The following is a 24,840-nucleotide window of genomic DNA, read 5'->3' on the forward strand; positions in this document are numbered from 1 at the left end:
ATAGACCCAGATTTCATGATCCCAACTGGGGATATTTTGGATAATGCCTTGCAACTGGGCTTTCCTTTCATGTAATTCACACAGGACCTGATAAATCATAATTTGCGGCAGCTCCATGTGAAGCAAACACGTTGCAGTACAGTGACCACAGCCATCAAAGTCTAATTAAGTTTAGATGGAGAATCTCCTTCGTCTCCGTCTCGTGCCTCTCCTCTGCCTCTCCATCCTACATTTTTACCCAAGGTGAACATTTATTCTTGTGATATTTCTTTTAACCAGAGCTTCCCTTTTGGCCTGTAAACTCTCTTGGTTATCTTTCATCGTTATGGCCAGATTCCCTTCCTCTCGGGAAGTTTAAGGCAATTTCCCCCGTTTTTCTAAAGCCCAGATTGGCCGCTGGTGCTTGGTCTCCATGCGGGCGAGATTCTGAAGCATGGCACTTGCACGAGTGTTTTTCTCCTTGGCTCTGGAAGTCGTGGACGAGGAGGAGGCCTGCTGCTCTCCAACCACTTGTGGTCTGATTGGGGTTGGAGGGAAATCATTTTCTGATCATGCCACTGACAACCAAGTCTCCAGGGCGCGTTTCTATGGGGTCCTGGCTTCGTTCGCATCCTTCTCTCGGATGGGTGGGCAGCCGGCGGACAACTCCACTCTGGATTCTCCACTGACCTTGGGTCCTGAGTCTCCGCCGTCTGGAATGGGCAGGCCAGGGAGGGCCTCTGACTTTGATCAGTGAAGCTTTAAAGGGTGATTTCTTCAAAAGCTGTTGAAAGCTGCTTGAAGGGGAGTGACCTCATAGCAAATACTAAGTGCTCCTTCTCATCGCATTCCCTCTTCGGGGAGCACGTGTAACTCTGCAGCTGTCCTTTATTCAGAATGTCACAGCAACCCCGAAGGTCACCCCATTAGAACATAGAACCCACCACAATCACCTTCTCCTTTATAGAGTCAAAAATTATGCTCAGATTATTTCTTCATGAGAAATTAAAATTCTCTGTGTGACAGATCATTACACTGGTTCTTTATGAACTCAGGGCAGGAGGAAAATGGAAACTCCTTAAAACCCCATGGAGTATAGCTTGATGCTTTCATGGATTTCTTAGCTGGGGAATGACTTAGTTTTTTTCTTGGTTAGTTTCTGAAAAATAATGGGAATATTTGCAAAGTGTGCTTTGATGAATAACAAAAGCTTAGCTTTGTTACAGATATTTAATTTGCAGGAATATGGGTTTAAGTGGAGCTAATGTGAGATAAACAACAAGAAAACAATGGCAAATTTTGCTCTCATTTTTCTATGGGAAAAGACTTTTTTTTTTAATGATTTTTATTTTTTCCATTATAGCTGTTTTATGGTGTCCTGTCAATTTTCTGCTGTACAGCAAGGTGACCCAGTCACACATACACATGTACATTCTTTTTTAAAATGGTTTTTTAAAAATTTTTTCTCCATTATGGAAAAGATTTTTGATTCTGGTAAATTTGCTTGCATAAGACTTTAAAAATCTTTATATATCTTTACGCACTAAAATTTCCATTGATAAAAATTTTAAAAATTATCTGCTGTAGACCTAAAGATGAAAGATTACTCTTCTTAATATATAAAGAGCTCATGCAAATAAATAATTGGAATGTATAGTCAATAAGACAATCTCTGTAAGTAAGAGAAGAGAAAATTGAAATGCTTGATAATATTCAATCATGTTAATAATAAGAACGGTGCAAAATTTAAAAGCTACAGTAGGATCAAAGAATGGAAAGTGACACCAATGGTAAATAGTCATTTCTGTGTGTCACTGGTAGAGCTGCCAACTGGTATGAGCCATTGGAAAGGACGGTTAGCGCTGCACATCAGGAAATGTCTAAACAGTTTTATTTTATTTCACTGCGGCATTTTTAGGCTCACAGAAAATTAGAAATACTCTAGTAAATTATCATGGGACAGTCATTAGACGATACTTGGACAGTTTTTCCCTTAAACATTGAAGGAAAATGCTCATGTTATTTATAAGAAAGAAGAAATTCGAAATGGTACACTCAGGACCCGAACTGAAAAATTCTGTTCACGTTAAAAATTGCTTAAAGGGGGAGTTCCCATTGTGGCGCAGTGGAAATGCATCTGACTCATATCCATGAGAATGCAGGTTCGATCCCTGGCCTCACTCAGTGGGTCAGGGATCTGGCATTGCTGTGGCTGTGGTGTAGGCCGGCAGCTACAGCTCCAATTCGACCCCTAGCCCCAGAACTTCCATATGCTGCAGGTGCGGCCCTAAAAAGAAAAAAAAAATTCATAAAGGGACACCAGAATATGAAGCAGATTATTTCTGGACGTTGTTCTTTATGCTTTTCTGTATTTTCACTCTTGTACCTGAAGTACTATTTCTAGTAGCCAGTTGGAGACCCCAAGCTACTTTTTACACATCTGTACAAATTGCATCTTCACCACAGCAGTCATTAGTGGGCACGTATATAAAATTAGTCTCCATACTATCAGTCCGTGTTGCATCTATATTGTATAGTAGTGTGTGTGTGCAGTAACGTGTGACCATGTTAATGTATCAATACCTGTTGGGCTGTCTCTCGGTGAGTAGCTGTATATCAGTAGGTTGACGTTACATGTCATGTAAGATACGTGTGTACATCTAGGCATGTATTTTAGTTTATGTAAAATAAGTGGTTTCTGCCTACGAGATGGGCTGATTCGAGTTGAACTTGGCTCTGAGTTGTCCCCATGGGTCTTACCTTCTCCCCTCACAGTAACAGGCTCAAGCGGAGTTCCCGTCGTGGCGCAGTGGTTAACGAATCCGACTAGGAACCATGAGGTTGCGGGTTCGGTCCCTGCCCTTGCTCAGTGGGTTAACAATCCGGCGTTGCCGTGAGCTGTGGTGTAGGTTGCAGACGCGGCTCGGATCCCGCGTTGCTGTGGCTCTGGCGTAGGCCGGTGGCTACAGCTCCAATTGGACCCCTAGCCTGGGAACCTCCATATGCCGCGGGAGCGGCCCAAGACCAAGAAATAGCAAAAAGACCAAAACAAACAAACAAACAAACAAAAAACAAACCAGGCTCAAGCACATTTTCCCTACAGTGGGGTCCAAGCTCAGGGTTTCAGAGCCCCCTGGGGGGGCTCATGTGCCAAACAGCTCTCCGGCTGGGGGGAGGCGGGGGCCTTTCCAAGGATGCCTTCGTGTCCTTTGAAACAGAGAGCGGCTCTTACAGGGTGCTGAGCCTTGCTGTGTGGATGGACGTTGTCACCCATCACTTCAGTGCCTCAGATTAGCTGAATACGCTGCTTTGGAAGAAAAAACAAGGCTTGATCTCCAAGAAAGGACAAATGCACGGGCGCATCAAAGGGTTCTTTCAGATTTGTAAACTTAATATCAAAGAATTTAGAAGTCTCACCCAGCCTTACAGGTGTCCTTTGCTTTGATCATTAATTAGAATGTGACTTCTATCCGTGGTGTCACTGTGGGAAGACTTGACAAAACAAAGTATGTCAGGTACCTGACAATTTCTTATAATGCCCTGAAAGACAGGTGTTCATTCCTGAAGAAGCTTTGAAGCTAAAAATAAAATACGACAAAATTTAAATTAAAGGATATTCCTAGGCACGTAGTAATCACCTTAAGACACTCACTTCAGGGTCTCTTTGGCTCCCAGATGACGGTGGAGGTGGTGACGGTGGCGGGGGTGGGGGCTGATGGAAAGGACGGGCAAACCCTGGCTGGAAAGGAATGCAGAATATGGGCAAAGTAAAGCCTCGTAAGTCATTTGAGATCAGTCGTCAGAGAATGTGTCTCAACGGTGTCATTATCAGATTAATACTCGAGTTCCAATTTAAGCTGGAATTATTTGGATAACAAAAATCAAAAGGAAAGTTTTTACAAACAGTTTTGCCTCGGAGCGAGAGAAACGTATGGGGGATGGCACTGTTGTGATTTTGTTTCACCACGCCTCCCAAATGCCTGCGAGCTTGGGTCGCTCCCTCGAAGGTCTCGGAAGGCCTTCCCTCCACAGCCTGGCTTTGTTTATCTTCAGCGAAAGTTGGCCAAAGCCAGTTCCTTCGAACTCCATGAGTTTCAGGGGATGAGAAGCTTGCTGGCAGAGCCATCTGCAGAGGATTTCTAAGAATTTAAAAGCTGATTGATTTGAGCCGTCGCCCCACATTGAGAGTAAGAAGAGGTGCCTCCTTGAGGAGAAAAGCAGACCTTTAACCACTTGCTCCTTCCTCTTTCCTCATCAGCATTTATCAGGAGAAAACACGCGCAGCCACTTGCTCGCGACGACCAGCGTGCTGAGTGGCGGCGTTGATTGCAGGGCTGAGGCGATGCCTGGTTATTATTTGGGCAGCGCTGTCCGTGTGCCTGGCACTCACTATGAGTTTTCGCCTCACTTTGCTCTCCATGCAGTCCTTTGAAATAAGTGTTTATGCTGATTTATTAAGAAGGAAATCGAGCTTCCGAACTCAGTTGAGTAGGTACACAGCTAGGAAGTGGCAGGCAGGAGGTGGCGGTCGTCTCGGCCTGTCTGATCGGAGGACACCCAGTTCAGGGAGCGCCTGTGGGTGCCTCTTCCGTGTTTTTGAGGGGCGCAAGCTGCGAAGCGAGTAGACCATCAGTAGTATCTTCTGCGTGAGTGCGTGAAGTTCTGGGGATTTCTACCACGCTTCTGCAGCGTAGCCCATAGCCTGCCTGGCCGTTCTGGGGTGGCCGGCCGGGTGTTCTCAGGAATGGGCGCGGAAAGTGTCCCTCTGAGATGGAGACCCGGAGGGAAGGTGGGCGTGGGCGCAGGACGTGGGCATTCTTTGGCTTTCTTTGAGGTTTTGTTCGAAAGAGCGAATTGATTTCGCTCCGTGGATCCAGTTGGGCATCGTCTGGGCCGGCATCCTGGGGGATGAAGCTGGTAGAGTGGAGGATGGATGGGCAGTTGGCGGGACTGTCAGGAAGCCAGTTTTCCGGTTCACGATGGCCCCTCCCGGCCGTGTTCTGGTCCCAGCGCGGTCCTCCGGGCTGGAGGTAGAGGTGGAGGAGGTGCAGGAAGGCAGTGCGGGACCGAGAGTCGCTGGTACAGCGTGGGAGCTGAGTTTGCCCATGGGTCCAGCCTCAAAGAAAATCCACCCGAGGCTGTCACTGTTCAGAGTCTGGCTTCCGGCAGCAGAGCCACGTCTCGCAAGTCTAGGATGGTGAAGTCTCGATGAAGCCTCGTGATTTGCAGACTCAGCCTTCTTATCACACAGGGAAGGGACGTGGACGATGAGGCGGGCACAGGCGCAGCTGCGGGCGGGAGGCGTCTGGGCCTTGCTGTGCACCCGTTTCCTTTGCCCGTCTGCTCTTTCCTTTCCTTTCTCCACCTCGCTTTGTTCTGGCAGAAAAGGCAACTCAGCCTGATGGGAAGCGTCACCCAGCAGGTTGGGCTCTCTGTTCACGGTGCCCCAGAGCTGCCCCAGGCGACGCTGCTGTGTCCCTGACGCCAGGAGGAAGGGGTTGGAGTGGCTGGAGAGGCGGCAGCCATAGCACAGGATGGATTTTAAGGTGTTCGAAGGGCATCCTTCCTTCAGAGTGAGAGGCTCCAGGTACGGACGTTGAGGCACATACAGAGGTTTCACATCATTGCTTCCAGCACTGCTGTGGGTCCAGGGGAATCTTTCCATCCTTAGCTGTGTCACCCTTTTCTCCAGCTATTACATTTCTACCTGTGGGCGGAGCCGTTGCCTTGCTCGGCTTCCTTGTAGATGGGCCACGTGTATGTTTGACAAGTTAAAATCTGGTGGTGTTTCCTTTTTTTTTTTTGTCTTTTTAGGGCCACACCCGTGGCTTATGGAGGTTCCCAGGCTAGGGGTCTAATTGGAGCTGTAGCTGCCGGCCTACCCCACAGCCACAGCAACGTCAGATCCGAGCCACGTCTGTGACCTACACCACAGCTCACGGCAACGCCGGATCCTTAACCCACTGAGCAAGGCCGGGGATCGAACCTGCAACCTCATGGCTCCTGGTCGCATTTGTTTCCACTGTGCCATGACGGGAACTCCCTGGTGGTGTTTCTAATTAGAGAAAGAATGTACGTTTATCCAAGGCAAACTCAGATTGCCATTAATTTGCTGATTTACAGGTTGATTAAACGCAAAAAAATGGATAAAAGCAACTGCAAACTGTTTGGGAAAGCATCCTTTGTCCTTTCCACAAGATTTTGATTTTGGTTATTATTAACATCTGAACGTTTCAATCTGGATCATGTATTTTAACAAACCGTTTAAATTAAGTACATTTTAAATTTATTTTTTGTTTTTAAGAAACATTTATTCCTCACCAGTGATAAGCTTGGTGATGAAATGGATTTATATGCACTGACCCCATAGTTTGCTGTTGGTGGATCTTCGGTCTCTTAGACATTTTTTATTAGCGTGGAGTGGATGTGTGGTGTTGTGCCAGCTTCCGCTGTTGCGCAAGGTGCCCAGTCAGAAGCACATGTTTTAAACTCTAAGTTCGTTTTGCTCATTATGGTCACGGTGAGAAAGCAGCCTGGTTATGATCCGTCGTCAGCATCTCATTCATTTAAACACACAAGCAGGGAGTTCTCTTGTGGTGCAACGGAAATAAATCCAACTAGGAACCACGAGGTTGCAGGTTCGAGCCCTGGCCTTGCTCAGTGGGTTAAGGATCCGGAGTTGCTGTGGCGGTGGTGTAGGTCGGTAGCTACAGCTCCGATTGGACCCGTAGGCTGGGAACCTCCATATGCCTCGGATATGGCCCTAAACACACAAACACACACACACACACACACGTGTACCTGGGGAAGAGGCTCCTCCCTCCCTTTGCTTACCCCTCGCACCCTGCAGTGGCACTCCTGCCGGTGGGTGCGGCCTTGCCCCGGGAAGACGCCCCAGGCGGGTGCCCGCTTTCGGCTTTTCAGAGGTAGCGCTCCACGCCAGGCGGGTGCCCGCTTTCGGCTTTTCAGAGGTAGCGCTCCACGCCACCTCCCTGTCCAGGTTTGCTTTCTGTGATGGTCCGTGTCAGTCGGGTGCCTCTGGATGGATCGTCAGAGCCGGAGCCTCAAATCTATTTCACTTTAGGGAAAAGAGGATACAGTGATGCTCTCATTCCCCGGAGGCGTCCCGAGTGAAGTTAGATTTTTTTGGTAAAGTTTGGATGGAGTTTTTTTTAAAAAAGAGAGGGCCTTCAATTCTGATAAATGAAAAGTACACCAAATCTGTACAAATGGCTGATGGAACCCTTCACACCCTAGCTGACTTAATCTGGGGAGTTGGTCTTTCAGAAAAGAGAAGGCGGGGCAGAGGGGGCACACAGCGAGCTGGCTCTTGGGGGAATCATTTTATATTGTGGGCTTTTTATTTAAAAACACAAGAATTTTTTAAAGGCCAGAATGCAGCTCCTGACTTGCTTATCCGTCTCTGTGGTCATGTTGTAAAGTAGACACGCTTGCCCCTGTTAGGCATCCTTTTATTCAATACACATTTTTGACATGACTTGCTGGAGGTTCTCTGGGACATGCGGGTCCCCGTGCTGGGCGGCCAGGCCCCCGTCCTCAGGTGGCCTCTGTGCCCTGGCCAGGCTGGGCTGTGTCCCAGAGCAGAAGTGCCCCATTCAACCCGCCTGCAGGGTGCAGGCTCCCGGACTGATGGCTGGGGGTCAGAGGGGAGCCCATCCAGGCAGGATCTTTGGGCTGACTTCCGATGAGTGAGTTCCAGGCAGAGGGAAGGGCTCATGCCAAGGCACTGAGGGGAGGCGCGAGTGGGGGGAACAGGGAACAGAAGCCCAGTCTGTCAGGCCAGGTGAGGGGATGGGGGGCTGGGGGACCTGGGACCTGTGAGGGGCCCTCCAGAGATACCTGCGGCCTGTGCTCCCAGGGTCCTCGGTCTGCAGACCAGCCCCTGCCAGCTGCCCCAGGGCCCAGGGCCACTGAGGTGGACACACCCCAGACCCACGTGGAGGGCTCCGCACCTCCTCCAAACCTGGTGTCGGAGCTCAGCGCCTGGTCACTGGCTCCAGAACCTTGTACCCGCATCACAGGAATGCCGAGCGAACAGCAGCCCCACGGTTTCTGGTCCAGGGCCCCGGGGTTTGCACACGGCTTAAGGTGGGTGCCAGTTCGGTCACTTTGGGGCCCTCATGGTTCTTTCTGCAAACCAGGTGTTTGGAGTTGGCCCACACTGTGTAGTCGGAGCTGGACAGAGTCCTGGAAGAATGCACATCTCCTTTCGGGAGGCAGAAAAATGAAAAGCCGGAGTGGACATGGCTGTGTAAGAGCGAATTTGTGAAAAACATCAAGAACCAACTCAGAGCGGCAGGTCCTTTTGCGTCTTTTCCTTTGTGGAGCAGTTGGGCACCTCGCAGAGCTCTGTTTAGTAACTGTTTGCATCGGGCCAGTTGTTTGAAATGAGGGCTTGGGTTGGTTTCCAGCGGAGATGACAGTTTGCTGGAGAATTCGTGCGACAGCCTCTTTCAGATGGAAGCACCTCAGAGACGGCCCGGTGTGACGGTCCTCCTGTCCTGTGAAGAAGAGAGAAACCCAGCACGGTCGCTGGCCCTCCGGGATCGCCTGCGAGGCGTAGTCAGTACGTCCGCGCGACTCCCTGTGCGAGTGGAGGTCTCGCAGTTCAGAAGAATGTTTCTCTCCCCGCCCTGGCTTCAGCGCTTGTGCACGTCATCGGCCTGTGGTCTGCAGGCGTGCGTTTCCAGGTGTCGGAAGAGGGCTGCACGCCTTGCGTGTGGGATGAGACGGTCCACAGCATCTCTCTCGACTTTTCTGACCCGCACATTCTGGTGAGGTTGGCAGTATCTCTGTCCCCCAGACTGGAACTCCCCAGAGCAGGCAGAGGGCAGGCCCTTTCTCTTTTAGACTTCGTGCTTTCATCGAAATTTTTTTTCTGATTTATTTTTATTTTTTTTAATTATTGACATATGGTAGATTGACAACGATGTCTTAATTTTTACTGTACATCGTAATGTTCTTTGATTCAAACCCAAGTACCTGGAGCTCCAGGGGCGCAGTTGGTTAGTGTGTGGTACGTAGACACACCTAGGTATGCTTCGCAGGGCTCTGCTCGTACATTTACCGTATTTCCCTCTGCTTTGTGCTGTCTGGTTAGCCATCACTGATTCTCTGGAAGTCTGGGCTGCAGCGTGACGTGGTTGTCACAGATGGGAAAAATGTGATGACAAACCATTAAGTGGGGCTAAGATGCAGTTTACCTGGACAGGTAAACAGTAATCTGGAGGGCAGGTGGAAAGAGCATGCACCTGGGAGCAGACCCACCTGGGTCTGAACCCTGGCTGTTATCAGTGCACCGATCTAGGTCTCGGTTACTCAACTGTAAAATACTAAAAATACTAATACGCAGTACTAAAGCTGCTGCTGTGCTTGTGAGGATTGGTGATACACCCCGAGTGACTCACGTGATTCCTGTCTGTCTAGCACCAGGCCCTTAATCAGTGGCAGTTACTGTTACTCTTAGTGATACTGCTAATGATGGGTATTGGGCAGACCCCGTATCTTCACCAGCAGAGCTGTCAGCTTCAGATGGTGGATTAACATACGCATGGTAGCAAAGTAACCTGGGGCCCAGGCTGGACTTCCAAGGAGACCTGAGTCGGAGAGCCGCTGAAATGAAAGCAGGCAACACTGGGGACCAACAGATGAGACTTGAAGAGGGTGCACCCTGGCTGGACGCGTGGATGGGCTTCTAGCAGATGATACTGTGGGGCGAGTGGGTGGCCTCATGAGGCCCCGTGCCCCGGCTCTCCATGTGTCCGCGCAGAGCTGAGTGGGCGCTGGCTGGTGCCGACACCCAGGCGAGTCCCCTGGGTGGGAGTATGGCTCTTCTGGTGCTGAGACCTGACGACTCTCCGGCAGGGTTGTTGTGGCAGTTGGGCAGTGGAAGGGCGGGGAGAACTCTGGGAGCAAGGTCAGGAAGATTGTCTTAAGAGCGTGCGTTTCCTCTTCCAGAACATTCGGTTCTCGTGAGTGCAAATAATCGCCGAGGCTCGTTTGTTTACTTCATTTTTATTTTTCATCCACACCCACAGCGTATGAAATTTCCCAGGCCAGGGGGTCAGACCCTAGCCACAGCTGTGGCAATGCCAGATCCTGAGCTGCAACTCCCAGGCACGTGTCTTGTGCAGCTTCGGTCCACACATTCTGTGGAGTGGGTGAGGGCACGGAGGTCATCCCGTCTGGCGTAATCAGAAGGCGAGAGGTGTCCTTCTAATTCTCTTCGAGAGCAGGTTTGCTAGCCACCGATCCAGCATAATTAGCTTTTTTGCCAATCAGGTGCCATCCGAAAACTAGAACACCTCTAGCCTTCAGATTGTGTTGTTTCTAAACATATTAGGTGCAGCAGGGCGCGGTGAGGCCACAGAAGGTCCCTGACAGCTGTGTAGACGCCAGCACTGTCCTGTCGTTGTGGCAAGGGAGTGCTCACGACGGTTCGTGTTACTGTGCTTCCCTTGCCGCCTTCTGCCCACGGCTGGACCTGGTTTCCCAGCCCCCTGGCCGGTAGGGGTGGCCCTGAGACTAGGGAACGCGTGCGAGCCACTTCCGGGCAAGGTGCTCAGAAGCCTGCGAGGCTCCCTCCTTTCTCGCTCTGCTTGTCTCTGGAGACCTGGAGGAGGCACAGCTGTGCCGTGGAGAGAGGGTGGAGCCAGGCTTGGTGGCATCCTTTAGAGTCCTCCACTGACCCGCACGGGATTGTCGTACGGGGAGAAGTACACGTGAATCACATGCAGCCGCTGCAAGCCCGAGCTTGTTCGTCATGGCGCACGGAGAACCCTGAGCGGGACCCTAATCAATCCCGTTTTTATTCCTTTTACGTGCGGAAGCATCCCGTGAAGCTTGCCAGCCGTCCTTTTCAACCTTAGACAACTATGTTCATCATGTCCCGTAATCTTAGCTGAACGTTCAGAAAAGTAAACACCACTGTACAATTTTGTTGTAATTATTCAGTGTAGTTACACTAAAAAATAGCCTGTGTACGTGTTTCTCCTACCCTTAAATACCCATCCGTTAATACCATTTTACATAACTTTTCCTGGGTCAACTCTTGGAACCTCCTAGTAAATCTTTGTTTTTCTAGGTATTCATGGAGTATTTGTTAAATCATTCATTCCGTAACATTTTCAGTGATCAAGAGAACTGATAACATACTTGCCATTCCCTTTTTTGAAAAATTGGGTATCTCTGAGTTTTCTGAAATCTTTCTGGGGTCTCTTGGTGTTCTCATCTGCCTCTTGCTTCAGCCATGCCCCTTAAATCTTTGGGGAAAGGGCTGCCCTAGTCTTGAGAGTTGACTAAACCTGGTAAGTAACCTCTTACTCATTCTTCACACGTTCCTTAAACGTCCTCTCTCTTCTGACGGTTTTCAGTACAGCAGACCCAGCTTCAGCCTGTGCACACCGGGAGTTCACGCAGCCTGACGCACGCCTGCGTCTTAGGCGCTGCCGTGTCTCTGTTCAGGACCTTCCTAGGGAGAAATGGAAACGCCCCACCACCGTCTCTCTCTGGTTTGTCTTCCTTCTAGATTTCCATAGCTGTTTTCCATTCTATGAAATTACCAAGTTTAGACGGGTGGGTGAATGAATGAATATGTATTTTCTCAATGATCTGCACCATTTTTATTCCTCCAAGAAACTTACAAAGGGAAAAAAACAAACAAACCTCAATAAACATGTATAAAATGGCTTTGAGATGATTTCTCAGAAGTTGCCAAAAGCTTTCCTAGCATTGGCTTTGCTAAGCAACAGGGTGTGAATTCACACATAGGCAGGAATGGCACTGCCCCGCTTGTTCAGAACCGCTTTGAGATGTTACCGGATACCTATCAGCACTTGAGAAAAGTCTCGCTGAGGAAGCCTGGTTAGATTTAGGGGCATCTGCTCCGTGACGGCTGGATCCTCTGGTTGAACGTGGCTGTGTGGAGCCTTCTGGTACCACACACCCTGGTCAAAAGCAACAATTGCAGTTTCTTCTGTTTGCCCCTGGCACGTCAGTGAGAGGAGATGGGGTGCCAGGTTTGACCTTCAAAAGTGTGGAGCTTATGAAAAATCAGCTTCAAGGTCACAAGTTTCACAGGATGGAACCGTCTAACCTACAGGGCAGTGAAGGAGCAAGGAGGGCAGGGTGTGGGTGAGAGAGGTCTGAGCTTCCGAAGGCCCCCAGCCCGAGTAAATGACTAGGTGGCAAACTGAGAGACTCTGAAGAAACACGGGACGTGGGGTCTGCCCATGGTGAACGTCCTTCCGAACCCACATGATATGATCAGAATCCCTGCCTGCCTTTGGGGACAGTCTGAGGATCCAATGAGATAATAAGTATAGAATCACTTTGAGATCTTTGAATTTTAAGCAAATGAAATCACTGCTTTCCTCTCCCTCATAGAGGGAACTGAGCACATAAATGGAGGTTTCATCTTCCTAGAGTTGTTCCTTCAAGAGAGAGGCTTGGGGCTCCACGACTCCCTTTATCAGGTCCCTCCCTCCCCTCGAAGGAGGAGCGTTTGTCAGATTTGTCCGGCCAGACATCTGGGTGGATAATCATCGGAGCCACATAGTTTGAATTCCCACCAACATTGACAGGATCAATTTTTCAAGTTTTCCTAACATCCAAACGTGTCCATGGTAATTCGAAATCATGTTGGCAAGTCCTGCCTCCCTCCGGCCCTCCAGAGTCTTAGGATGGACTTCCATCCGCGGATGCAGCTGGTCATCACTATGTGCCCTGAGGGTCCTTGCCCGGCAGGGCGGACACCTCAATAGGATTAAGATCATAGGTTCCGTTTTCATAGTGAGAGTGATTTTTTGCTGCTTGATGATTAGGGTCTAGAACTGCAGCTCAACCACTTGTCTGGTTTGCAGGCTCATGCCTCTGCAAAGATCCATCCTTTTGGCCCAGGAGAAAGAGGGGAGAATTCAGTCATTCCTTCAGCCAATATGCATTAAGCATGATGGTCAGTCATTCCTTTAGGCAATAAGCATTGAGCATGATGAAGTCAGTCACTCCTTCAGCCAATATGCATTGAGCACAATGAAGTCAGTCATTCCTTCAGCCAATAGGCATTGAGCACGATGAAGTCAGTCATTCCTTCAGCCAATAGGCATTGAGCACGATGAAGTCAGTCACTCCTTCGGCCAATAGGCATTGAGCACGATGAAGTCAGTCACTCCTTCAGCCAATAGGCATTGAGCACGATGAGTCAGTCATTCCTTCAGCCAATAGGCAGTGAGCATGATGAAGTCAGTCATTCCCTCAGCCAGTAGGCATTGAGCATGATGCTCTGCAGTGCCAGGTCCCGCCCTTCCTCTGACTTAGAGGTGTAGGTGGCCTCAGGCACTCTCCAGGGAAACCCTGGTTGTGGAGGGAAAATGCATGACCCGGGATATAGCCATTAACTGTATTCGAAAAATAAAGTCATCGGTATTATTTTCACATGTAAAAATCCACGTATCATTAGTTTTACCTTCATTATTACTCCCCAGCCCTGGCTTTGTTTCTCGCTGCTCGTAGCCCTGGAACTACTCCTGTAAAGAGGAAGATGTCTGTGCTGCTCAGGCAAAGAGCCGTCACCGTTTAGCTCACTGTCACTATTGCCCATCATTTCTCTTTTTAAAAGAAAAATCTGCTCTCGCTGGGTGCTGTTTCGTTGTTGTCGTCTTCAGCCGAGCTTGGCTGTGTTGAAACAATGCCAGGCCGACAGAGTCCGATGTCACACCTGCAGACGGAGCGTGTCGCATGGCGTGTCGTCCCGAGCGCTGCACGTGTCTCTCCGCTTCATCTCAGGTAACACTGTAATTGACTCTTGGAGGCTTCAGACTACGTGGCCTTGGCCAGATGAAAGTGTTTTCAGCCAACACATCAAACTCAATGTATTTTACAATGCCAGTGGGACTGTTTTGTTAAGAAAGTTTAACATAATTAAATCTATCAATGGCATTTCATATAAAAAGTACCTGTCCAGAAAGGTAGGCTTATAAACATTTGGCCGTCAATGAAGAAGACGCCCCAGAGTTTTGTGCTGGAAACCAAAGAACAGCGAAAGGCGCTCAGTGTGCCCTGGGACTTGAATGAGGGTTCGCAGGGGGAGGAACAATGGGGTCTTTTGTTTCCCCCAAAAATCACGGTCATGAAAGTACGAGTTTAGAGTTGGAGGTCACTTTGGGCAAAGGTGAAAACCCTCCCAACAATTCCGACGCTCTCCCGGCAGTGATCTCGGAACACTGGAAATCTTGTGTGGCTATTTCAACACCTGCTCACCCCATCTTTTCTCATTTTCACCTTTGTGCTTTGCTCCCTGATGGGCTCCTGGCGGGGGGAGGGGGGGTCGCCATCACCCGCTCCCGCTTACATCCGCCGGCTGGACAGCAGCTGCTCCGCTCTGTGCAGAGAACCGCGGCGAGTGCTCGGGTGACTGGTGGGGGCGCGGAGGGGATGGTCCCCTTCCCTTTCTTCTGCACCACCTTCTTCGGAGTCTCGGAGGGCTTTCCACTGGCTCCCAGGTGTCTATGGATTTACCGCGGCCTTCATAGATGATGATAGACTTTGCCTCTTTTCCTCCAGGAGGACTCCGAGCCAGCAGTTCAGGAATTAGGCTCGACGTCGTTCACGGGGAGTCACAATAATTTTCCTGTAGTTTTACGCCACGGACGGGTCGAGGGTTGTGCGGCCCCCCCAGTCCTCAGTCCCCAAGGCCTGAAGTGGTGAGGTCTTCGCGGAGCTCTTGGCACTTTCCCTGAAGGCTGTGGGGTGTCAATCCTGGTTTTCCGGTCAGGTTCCAGCGAAGGCAATGCCTTTCTGACTTGTTCCACTTCCCCTGCCGTCGTGTCGGACACGATGCTCTCCTCCCTCTCTCCTGCGTGGTTCTGCCGAGCGGCTTGTGGGCTGGGAGCTGTGCCAGCCTCCTTTTTAACAGGTGAAAAGCGCTTCTAAGCCCTCGGGCGCTGCGGGGCTGGGCTCCGTCACCGATCGGCCTTGGGTCTGGCAGTTGGGGACCTCCCGTGGTCTGGTCTCCCGCCGGCCTGCTCCCCCCGCCCCGTGATGTGCCTAGGCGGCATGTCTTTGGCTGAGCTCAGCCCACTGATGACCCCCAGTCTGGTGGGGGTGCACCCCCGCTGACCAGGACGCCGGGGACGCGCAGAGATGGGGCGCCAGGCGTCTGGGGCTCCGCGGTACCTGACTGCGTGGCGGAAGGCGGGCAGGCTCGTGCCAAGGTCGCGGTGAGGACACCCAGGCCCCGGCTCTTTCTGTGTTCAACAGGCCGTCTTGGCGCTGGCCCTGTTGGCGGGACTGCCCGCCTGGGGGCTCCTGCCACCCCCTTCAGGCCTTTATCTCCGGGTGTCACTGTCACAGCAGCCCCGTACCTCACTGTCGTCAGTGGGCTCAGATTCTAGGCAGTGGCATCGGCAGGCATTTGCAGCACCTGTTTGTGTATGAAGACTGGTCAGCTGACTTTAGCGGTGGATGTAAAAGCCTCTTTTTTTGTGGCCGAAACCGCGTCGTTTCAGCCCTTTCCTGCCGTGATCTGCCTCCCCTCTGGGCGTGGGCGGCATGACTCTGGTCCCTCCTCCTCCGCCTTGGTCCAGGCTCACACAGGCCCTTCCTCTTCGTCTCCTCCTACACAGCTTGGACCAGGTTGCAGCATTTAACGGACTTTTCTAGGTTTCCAGAGTAATAGACTGATGTCTACAGTGAGGGATGCACAGCTCGTTCCTCTCACACCCTCGGGTGTCCGCCCCTCGCAAAGGTCTCTGCAGGCCGAGCGCCAAGCCTGCCTCCTGTTTGCAGAGTCTACCTCGCCACCCCCCGCCCTGCCCGGCATGCGCATGTCAGGTTGCATTCCAACCTGGGGTTCGGGGCTGCCATCCAGCCTAAAGCGCCCCCAGGAGGGCGGGTACTGAAGTGGCTGAGCCCCCCGAAGGAGAAGTGACGCTACCTTCCCAGGCCCAGGGGACAAGCCACCCCAGGGCCCAGGCCATCCCCTCACGGCGCTGGGGTTTAATATTCCCAGGCTCACAGAGGAGATGGTGGGGAATCAGCGTTTGACCACCTTCTCCTAAACTCTGCTTGCAGACTCGGGATTGGAACCTACGAAGGCTTCCCAAATGCTGACCCAGCCCTGCACCAAGCCGGCCCTGCACCAAGCCGGCTGCCAGAACCTCCCAGGAGCCGGTTTCGATAGAGAGGCGTCGCTGTGCCGCAGAAGAACCAGCACAGTTTTGGGTGAGTCTGAAAGCCTTGAACTTCATTTGTAGTAACCAGCTCTCTGGTGCACGCCGGCCACGCTGCTCTCAGACGCCCTCAGTCTGTCCCCTTGGGCTCCCTCCCTCCGGACAAACAAGTGATGAGATGAGAGCAGCACGTCTGAAGGTCCAGTGCAAGTCAGTGCCCGGGAGACAGTGTTTCGGAGACTGGCTGCACGACTGTCCTTCCCTCAGCCAGGACGGCCCCCAGGTTTGAAGGGCGTGTCCCCGTCCGTGACTGCTTACCGAGGGACCCTCTGTGACCGGCTTTCTGGGGAAGGTCAGAGGCAAATGACCCCACCCAAGGCTGTCTACGAGGGAGACCAAGCTGCATGTAGACAGTTCCAGGCTAATAAAAACTGATCATAAATTCCAAGTTATGGCCACGGATCCTCGGCGGGGACCAGAACCGGGGAGAAGTGGCAAACGGCAGGCAGAGAGCTGGGGACGGTGTCCCATGGTGTAAAGCATTAAGCCTGGAAGTGGGAGTCGGGTTTGGAAAGTCGCCTGGCAGGGAGGGTCGCGGGATGAGGATGAGGAGGGCGCCGGAGGCGTTGAGATGCTGCGTGGTGGGCACTCGATTCCAGGGCACTGGGGCTCCTTGGAGATGAACAGACACTCTCAGGGCTTCTCGTGGATGACGCCCTGGACGCTTGTGGGAGGGCGAGGCCAGGACGGGAGGCTGAGCCGTGCGGGAGGCTGCCGGCCTGGAGGTGGCAGGTCAGGGGCAGAGGGTGGGCTGGGCGGGTGAGGGAGGTGGCACGGCAGCCACAGAGGACTCGACCCAGGAGGCCCCCTGGCCTCCCTACGCTTAGGGCCCGGCAACACGTCACTCCTCCCCGCCGTGGGTCAGGCCGGTTTGGGAAGCGAAACACTTACTTTATTCTCCCTTGAAAACAAACTCTACATCATGGATCTGCCGCTAAAAAATGTTTGTGCTAAATTCCTGCTTCCAAGCCAGTGCCTGTGACTCAGATGGTGTGCATTTCAAAATTCTCTCAACATAATTTCACATAAAAAAGAAACATCTTACGTTGGGCCAACTCTGCTAAAACCAACTGCCTTGTATCAGTAGTACATAGCTGGATTGATTCATGGCACACAGCTTCAAAGACCTGGATAAGCATCTTTGTTTGCAAATTCCTTATTAACGTGGAGATAAATGTTACCATAAATTGAACTTTCATATTATGAGCTAAATTTGGGGGCGTTCAAGTTCATTTCCAGAATATTCGACAGCATGACTGTACGGGCAGCACGGCTCTTTCCCAGTTGGACGCAGTTGGGGGTTTTTTTTCTCCTTTTTCTTTAAGCGAGATGATAAACACTTAACAAGAAGATGGAGCTTGTGGAGAGGGGCCAGCAGAGAATGGCATCCTACGGATGGAATTCCACTTCAGACGCTGTGCTGGAGAGAAGCCCTCCTCGCGGGCTCCTCTGCCTTCTGATGATGCCGTTAAAACTGTGAAAACAGAGAAAGCCAAGTGTGTGGTCTTTGGCAATTTCGTAATCGTCTGTGCAGGAGACGGAGGGGTGGTTTGCTGGAAAAAGTGATAAGCTCTCTCTTTACGGTGACAGAAAACAGTTGCAGTTCAAGGATGCCAAGGGTCCCGCGGCCCCCCTTCGGCAGCCCGTGAGGCGACTGCCCCGTCCAGGTGCTGCTCTGGATGAAGGCCTTGGGAAGCGCCCCCCAGAGACGTCCTGAGGCCAGGGCTGCTGTCAGCCGGAAAAACGTGTAGAAATTAGCACGAGCAGGCTCAGAGGACCAGGCGCAGGGTTCTCCTTGCGGGGAACCTGCCGCGGGTTTCCTAGAGCGCCTGCGAAGCCTCCGCCTTCGACCAGCAGGTGCGAGGTCTGCCCCGGGTTTCTCTAACAGAGCTGGAGGGACCCTCTGCAGACTCGTTACTATTACTGGTGTCGTTGGGGTTTCCCCGGGAAGTGTCAGGCCGGCTAAAGCGGAGGCCCCTCTCCGAGGGCCGGCTTAGAACGACACAGCTCTTGAGGAAGTGGTCGTGCTTACAGTATGCCAGGCGAGCGCTCCCGCCTTTCAAACAGGTTTTCCCGAGGTGGGTTTTTCTCATGTCACGGGGGTAGCTCCTTGTACGCAGCAGGGCCTCTGTTTGTGGGAGGGTGCGTAGCAGACACCTGCAGGGAGCGGATGGCTGGTCAGCGTGTCTGCTGGGTCAGTTCAAGGCTCCTTTCTGAGCACAGCGCCAGGCCCCGGTCGCCCCCTGCAGAAAAGACCAGCCAGTCCCGAGAGCCCACAGCCTGGGGGGGCGCAGACGTTAGCAGAGAGCGGGGTCCGTGCCCCGGGCGGCGTGGAGCGGAGTCCTGCATGAGGTGCCCTGGGTGGCTGGGCATCTGGGGCACGCGGTTTGACTGCATCAGGCCACCTCCCATGACGCGGGAGGCAAGTGGCGCAGGCGTCTCCAGCTGCCCCGACTGTCCCGCTCTGTGTCCCCGCACCGCAGGCCCCGCCTGCCTGACAAGACCTTTCCCGCTGCAGAATTTCCAGCCATTTGTCCCGCGTTCCCGAAGCGCAGTGGCCTGTCCAACCTGGGCCTCCAATCCTGACTCTTCGGAGACCCTCCAGGCTGAAAGATTTCCTGAAAGTGAATTGCGCCGAAACTGACCGCAGCTGCCGCCACGTGAGGCCTGCTTTGTCCCCGGCTTCTGGGTTGCTGCTGGTCTGACTCTGGAGGCGAATTCTTCACCAGCCCTGGGAAATTGCCAACAGGTCCCACCCATCCGCCCGAGCCTCCTGAGGCCCATCACGCTTCTCCACCTGGGGTTTGGGGTTCTCTGGCTGACGAACAAGGAAAGCCCCCTCCCCAGGAAGCTGGCTCAGAGAGTCAGTCCCTTGCGAGGTCACCCAGGGGTCGGGAGCCTTGCGTCTGAGGTCCGCAAGCCCGTGGCTGCGCCTCAGCAGAAGTGGTGGTGGTGGAGCTGAGGCTGGGCACCCAGGCTGGGGAGGGAGGTGGTTGTCGCTGCCTCCTGACTGTGCAGTGAGTGGGACGAGGTGACCGCCCTGGGGGTGGAGGATGGTGGCGCTTGGCTGTGGCATCACCAGACCGGCACGTGGGGGCAGGAAGGAGCCGCCCATCAGGATGCCCTGGAAGCGTTCCCATTTCAGATTCTTCTGCTTCCAGCTGGGGAGCCGGCAGCTTCCTCCTCGATCCTGGCCAGGCCTCCTTGATGCTGGTGGGGCTGTGATGGTGTTTGGTGGTTGAGGCCCTGAGTTTTTCTCGCTGGCTTGGCTGGACTCTGGCCACTTTCACAGTGGCGGCCGTGCTCCTTAAGCTGCGGCCCCCAGCTATCAGGTCTCTCCGTGCCCTTGTGTGACCCCCAGTGCCAGTGGGGTCCCGCCCTTGCCCGGCCCTGGCGTTCCGGATCCAGGCCAGGGGTGAAAGAAAGGAAGGGCAGGTCAGCCTGGCTGCTTCTCCCCCAGGGCATCCACTGAGCGAGGAGGCGCCGAAAATAAACATCAAAGGAAACATTCAAAGCCAGGGGTGGTTCCGAGAGGCTGGATGTGCCGCGGGCACGTGTGCAATGAGAAGGGGCGTCTGTGCCACGTGCCTGGGGAGGGCGCTGGTTTATGGGTGATGCCAGCGCACACAGCAGAGCTTTCCTTTGGAGTCACTGGTTTAAGGTGACTCTTGACTGTCTCGTCCTGTTGGTGCCACCGCATGCCCATCCACGCTGCAGGGCTCGGAGGACCTCCTGTGAGGCCAAGGGTGCAGAGCACACGGCACAGCAGGGAGCTTGTGGCGGCTGAGCTCCGTGGGGCCGGAGTGAAGCCCAAGCCTATGGCTCGCAGCGTTCATTGCAGGTGTCCTCCTGCTGTCACCCTGGCTGTGGCCGGGTGTCTTGCTGTTCAGTGGTATCATTTTAAACGTCTGGTGACGGAGAATTTTCAAGGATTCCCCACACTAAACAGAGTGGCTAAGGGGCCCTAGACCCATCCCTGAGCTTTATGGTCAGGAATGAACTAGTGGCTCATCTCAGTCCAAGGCTCCCACCCAGACACTATGTCCAACGCCAGGGGTTTCAGGAGCTGATTCCACAGGGCGGTGATTTCATAGAGTGAATCCATCCCATCAAGAACCCACAAAGCAGCCTCCGCCCAGAAGCAAGCTTGCCACAGGACAGAGGCAGAGAAGCCGTGTGTCCTGGAGACAGAGGAGGAGGGTGGTGGATTTCCTTGTCTCACTGGGTCAAGTGCGAGCCCGATGGAGAAGCAGGGGAGGCGCACGGCTGACTCTGGGAAAGCGAAGCGTGATCTGCGGAAGAAACGAGAGAGCCCAAGGGTTAGCCCAGCCCGAGAGGGGCAAGATGACCAGGGCACGCAGGGTCACAACAGCCTGGACGTGTCTGAGCGTCGTCACCACAGCCAGACGCCGCAGGTCCAGGCGACTCCTCTGGGGACGGCGAATTTATGACTCGGGGCCAGTGTCTGTGACCGCGAGCATTTCTGACTCCATTTCCTGGAGGCAGGTGACTGTCTGCATCAGCTCCAGGGGTAAAGGGGGCCTAAGTCTGGGGCCCTGTCCTGCAAGACCGTTTGAAAATTTTATTTCTGACGCTGTTGTTGTGGAATTGTTTTTCAGTTTAGTTTGAGCAATGCTAGTACTTTCCGAAAATGGTGTATGTATGATGCACAGAAGCTTTTCTTGGGCACTCTTTCTGATTGGGGATGTGTCTTTTTCCCCAAGTGATCTCATGTATAATTAAGCGGGCACTGCAGTCTCCCTAATTCTCTCGTGCGGGATGCTGGCGGGGCAGGTGTGTGTGGAGGCTGCAGGAGGGCGCTGTGGGCTTTGTGGGGTGGGGGGGCAGGGGCGCTCAGGACTGGAAGGCTGGTGCACTGAGGGGCTGTCAGGGATGCGGTGGACAGTAGCAGCCACCTTGGCAGGGGCTCTCCCGAACCCAGGGTCCGGCTGTCACCCTCTGATCACGTAGATCCTGCCTGTTAACCAGGCTGTGCTTTAGCGTCCTGGCCTGCCTGCACCCCCTCCTCCCAGGGTGCGTGTCGTCGAAGCACCTCTGCCTGGCTCAGAGGGGCCGTGGCCGTGGCGGCCAGGAGGGGACATGGGGCTGGATGCCCAGGACCTCAATTGGGGGACGGGGAGCGTGGAGGCCTGGATGCCACTCATGGGCGATGGCTGAGCTGCAAACCGAGGGAGGGTGGAAAGACAGCGGGGGAGGAGGGACCTGCAGGAAACGGTGCTGCTGGGTCCACAGCGAGTGCAATCCAGGACCCCCCATGGTGGCAGGCAGGGAGCAGGGTGTCCTGAACGGACCCGGGTTGCCCACCCCCCGGGGAGCACAGAGGCCTTGGTTTGCTGCATCTGAACCCTGTGCCGCTGGGTGGGTCAGGCACAGGGCGGTCTTGGCCTTGGTTCCTGCATTCCGAGCCCCACCTCTTTCTCAGCCCCCTGCCCACACCTCGCTGGGTTACGGGACAGTGGTCACAGCAACGCCCAGCCCTGCCAGGCCGGCCGCTCCCTGTAGAAGGAAGGAGGCAGGAGCAAGGCCGGCGTGGGGGTGGGGGGTGGTCGGAAGCTGCTCCCCAGACCCCGTGTTTGCTGAGCAGAGGTAAAATTTGCACGTTGGCGGGAACCCGGTTTGCAGACTCTCCCCTTGCAGGGCTCAGGGTTGTGGCTTAAGGATCAGAGGCGGACAGACATGTGGGAGGGGGCTCAGAAGACAGGCAAAACCAGCTTCTTTGGAGCTGGCATGGCACTAGGAAGGGTTTGCTCCATGTCTGGCTGCCTCCTTTCCCTGGGTGAAGGAAGGTACAGTCCTCCACCCAGTCCTGGGCCCACCTTTGAAAATAGGCGCCTCTTCTCGGTTTGAAGGGCCTGAGACATTTGCTTTTTTTTTTTAGTTAATTTTTTATATAATGATTTTTATTTTTTCCATTACACCTGTTTTACAGTGTTCTGTCAATTTTCTACTGTACAGCAAGGTGACCAAGTCACACATACATGTATACATTCTGTTTTCTCACATTGTCATGCTCCACCACAAGGGACCAGACAGAGTTCCCAGCGCTCCACAGCAGCATCTCATTGCTCATCCATTCCAAAGGCAGGAGTCTGCATCTATCAACCCCAAGTTCCCAGTCCATCCCACTCCCTCCCCCTTCCCCTTGGCAACTATAAATCCATGCCTCCAAGTCCATGAGTTTCTTTCCTGTGGAAAGGTTCATTTGTGCCATATATTAGATTCCAGATAGAAGTGATATCATATGGTATTTGTTCTTCTCTTTCTGACTGATTTCACTCAGTAGGAGAGTCTCTAGTTCGGTCCATGTTACTGCAAATGGCATTACTTTGTTCTTTTTTATGGCTGAGTCGTATTCCATTGTGTATATGTACCACGTCTTCCCAATCCAGTCGTCCGTTCATGGACTTTTGGGTTGTTCCCATGTCTTGGCTGTTGTGAATAGGGCTGCAGTGAACATGCGGGTGCATGTGTCTTTTTCAAGGAAAGTTTTGTCCGGATATGTGCCCAAGAGTGGGATTGCTGGGTCATGTGGTAGTCAACAACCACTTCAGACCACTTCGCAGGTTTGTGCTGTGAGGAACGTGCCTGTGGGTGACGGATTCCCCAAGGTCACAGTTAGGACGCACTGGCGGGTGAGCCACCGACCTCAGCAGAAGGAAATGGCCTGTCGTCCTGGTGTTTTCTATTTATTTCTAACAAAGAGTTTGAGTTGCATTTGGTCAACAAATAGGCTTCATTTGACTGTATATATATATATATTTTTTTTTTGGTCCATTTTTATCCTTTTTTTCCTTTTCCTTTCTGCTTCACGATGAAATTTTGAATCAGGCTAACCCTGAGAATTTATTACACGCGACACTGAGGAGCCGTTTTGCCTGAAAGTGTGACCCTTGACCTTGGCCCTGGGCAGGGCTGCTCTGAGGTTCTCTCTGACGCGGCCAGGGTCTGCGTGCATCCCAGCTTCTGTCTGCTGCACTCGTCCTATTTGTAAAACACTGGGGCGACAACTGGGCCGCTGCCTGGGGAATAATTTTATCCCGCTTGAAGAGATGAGCTCTCAAAGTGGGAATATGATTAGGAAATGCGTAGCTTTGGTTTGGTTTGAATGTACCCACCCTCGGCCTTTTAGGGGCAGCTTTCTGGGAGAAAGAATTTGGTTTCCACCGTCGCTGGGGCGCAGCAGCGCGTGGTGACCACAACACCCAGAGCCCGAAAAACCTGGTGCTTCCCGCGCTGGTTCCCATTGTTCCAGAAACTCAGTTTGTGGACCATTGTTCAGCCTCGGCCCATCAGATACGCATTTCCAGAAATTACCTTGAGATTTGTTTCACCATTAAAGCCACATTCTCAGCTGTGCGCCAATCAGCTGGTGAGAGTGGGGACCTGTCACAAGCTGTTCCTGGCTGCTTATCGCCTTTCACGGTGAGGGGAGGGGCCCGAGCACCCCCCGCGCCCCCTCCGGCTATTGTTGGACATAAGTCATGATGTATTATGAGATGCTTTTCATGCCAGAAGGTTCTGAAACTCGCTGCAACGGCGCATAAGAGCAGGAGTGACCTCACCCGCCGTGGAAGGCGGCCACCTCTCCCTGGACGAGCAGGGGCAGCTGTTGGGTAACGCAGAGCTCGATCTAAAGCAAGGGCCTGGCGGGGGCACTGCGAGCCGCCAGCTGGAATCACCTGGGGCCTTTCCTGGGCTGAGCCGTGCTGTGCTGGGAAGGGTCATTCCCAACCGTGGGAGGCCGGGCCCGCAGCTTTCTGTCTCCTGGGGAGGCCAGCGCCTCTGTTCCGTGCGGGCCCACGGTGCCTGCGAGACCCCGGGTCCCAGACCACACCCGGGTGGTGGGAGCAGGGGGCGGGCAGGCCTTGAAGTGTGGCCAGCTCCCCACACTGGCCGCCGAGGGAGGCCGGCCGCAGGGAGAGGTGGCCTTGCGTGAGGATGCTGGTGACCCGACCCCGTGACATGCGCAGGGGGCCCGGCCCGGGTGATGGAACAGAGGATGCCGCCCGGAGACGCCCGGTCCCTACGGACCGTCCCCTCCAGCCGCACAGACCCTTGTCCTGAAGTTCACCTGCGGGCGGCTGCCCTGATCTTCGCGGGTAGAGTTTGCCTGCGCTTCTCACGTCTGCGTGATTTTCTTCTTAGTTTCATGGGCGCAGAGTCGGCTCACAGTGTGCTGTTCGCTTGCACACACCTGTCCCTTTCCAGATTCTCTTCCCACACCGGCGGCACAGACTGTGCTGGGTTCCCCGGGCTGTACGGCAGGTCCTTGTCGCCAGTGTGTGCAGAGCAGGGTGTATCTGCCCATTGCAGCCTCCCCACGTGTCCGCTTTGGTGACCGTAAGCTTGGTTTCAGAATCCTTGGGTCTCTTTCTGTTCGGGGTCATTTTTTATTAGACGCCCCCCATCAGCGGGGGTGTCTGTCTTTCTCTGCGGGACCGACCCCTTCGCCTGCTGCTTTTTGCGTCGATCCGCTCCCCTGGGGAGACTCCACCGGGGGCCTCCTGTCTGGACCACAGTTTCCTCAGCAAAAACAGCTTCTCTTGTCGGCAAGGGAAGAGCCCAGTTTAAGAGCAGCTTCACCTTTTCCGGG

The 24,840-nt window shown here is 53.3% G+C and overlaps 1 long non-coding RNA gene across 1 annotated transcript in view; it reads left to right on the top strand.

Moving 5' to 3' along the window:
- LOC110255791 overlaps nt 1–24,840 on the top strand; it is a 102,282-nt gene that overhangs the window by 60,281 nt on the left and 17,161 nt on the right. The window contains exon 2 of the long non-coding RNA XR_002336604.1: nt 16,069–16,218. This is a non-coding gene — a long non-coding RNA (uncharacterized LOC110255791). The remainder of the gene's footprint in view (nt 1–16,068; nt 16,219–24,840) is intronic.

This window comes from Sus scrofa, chromosome 11 (assembly GCF_000003025.6).
Source record: "Sus scrofa isolate TJ Tabasco breed Duroc chromosome 11, Sscrofa11.1, whole genome shotgun sequence".
Taxonomy (NCBI): domain Eukaryota; kingdom Metazoa; phylum Chordata; class Mammalia; order Artiodactyla; family Suidae; genus Sus; species Sus scrofa.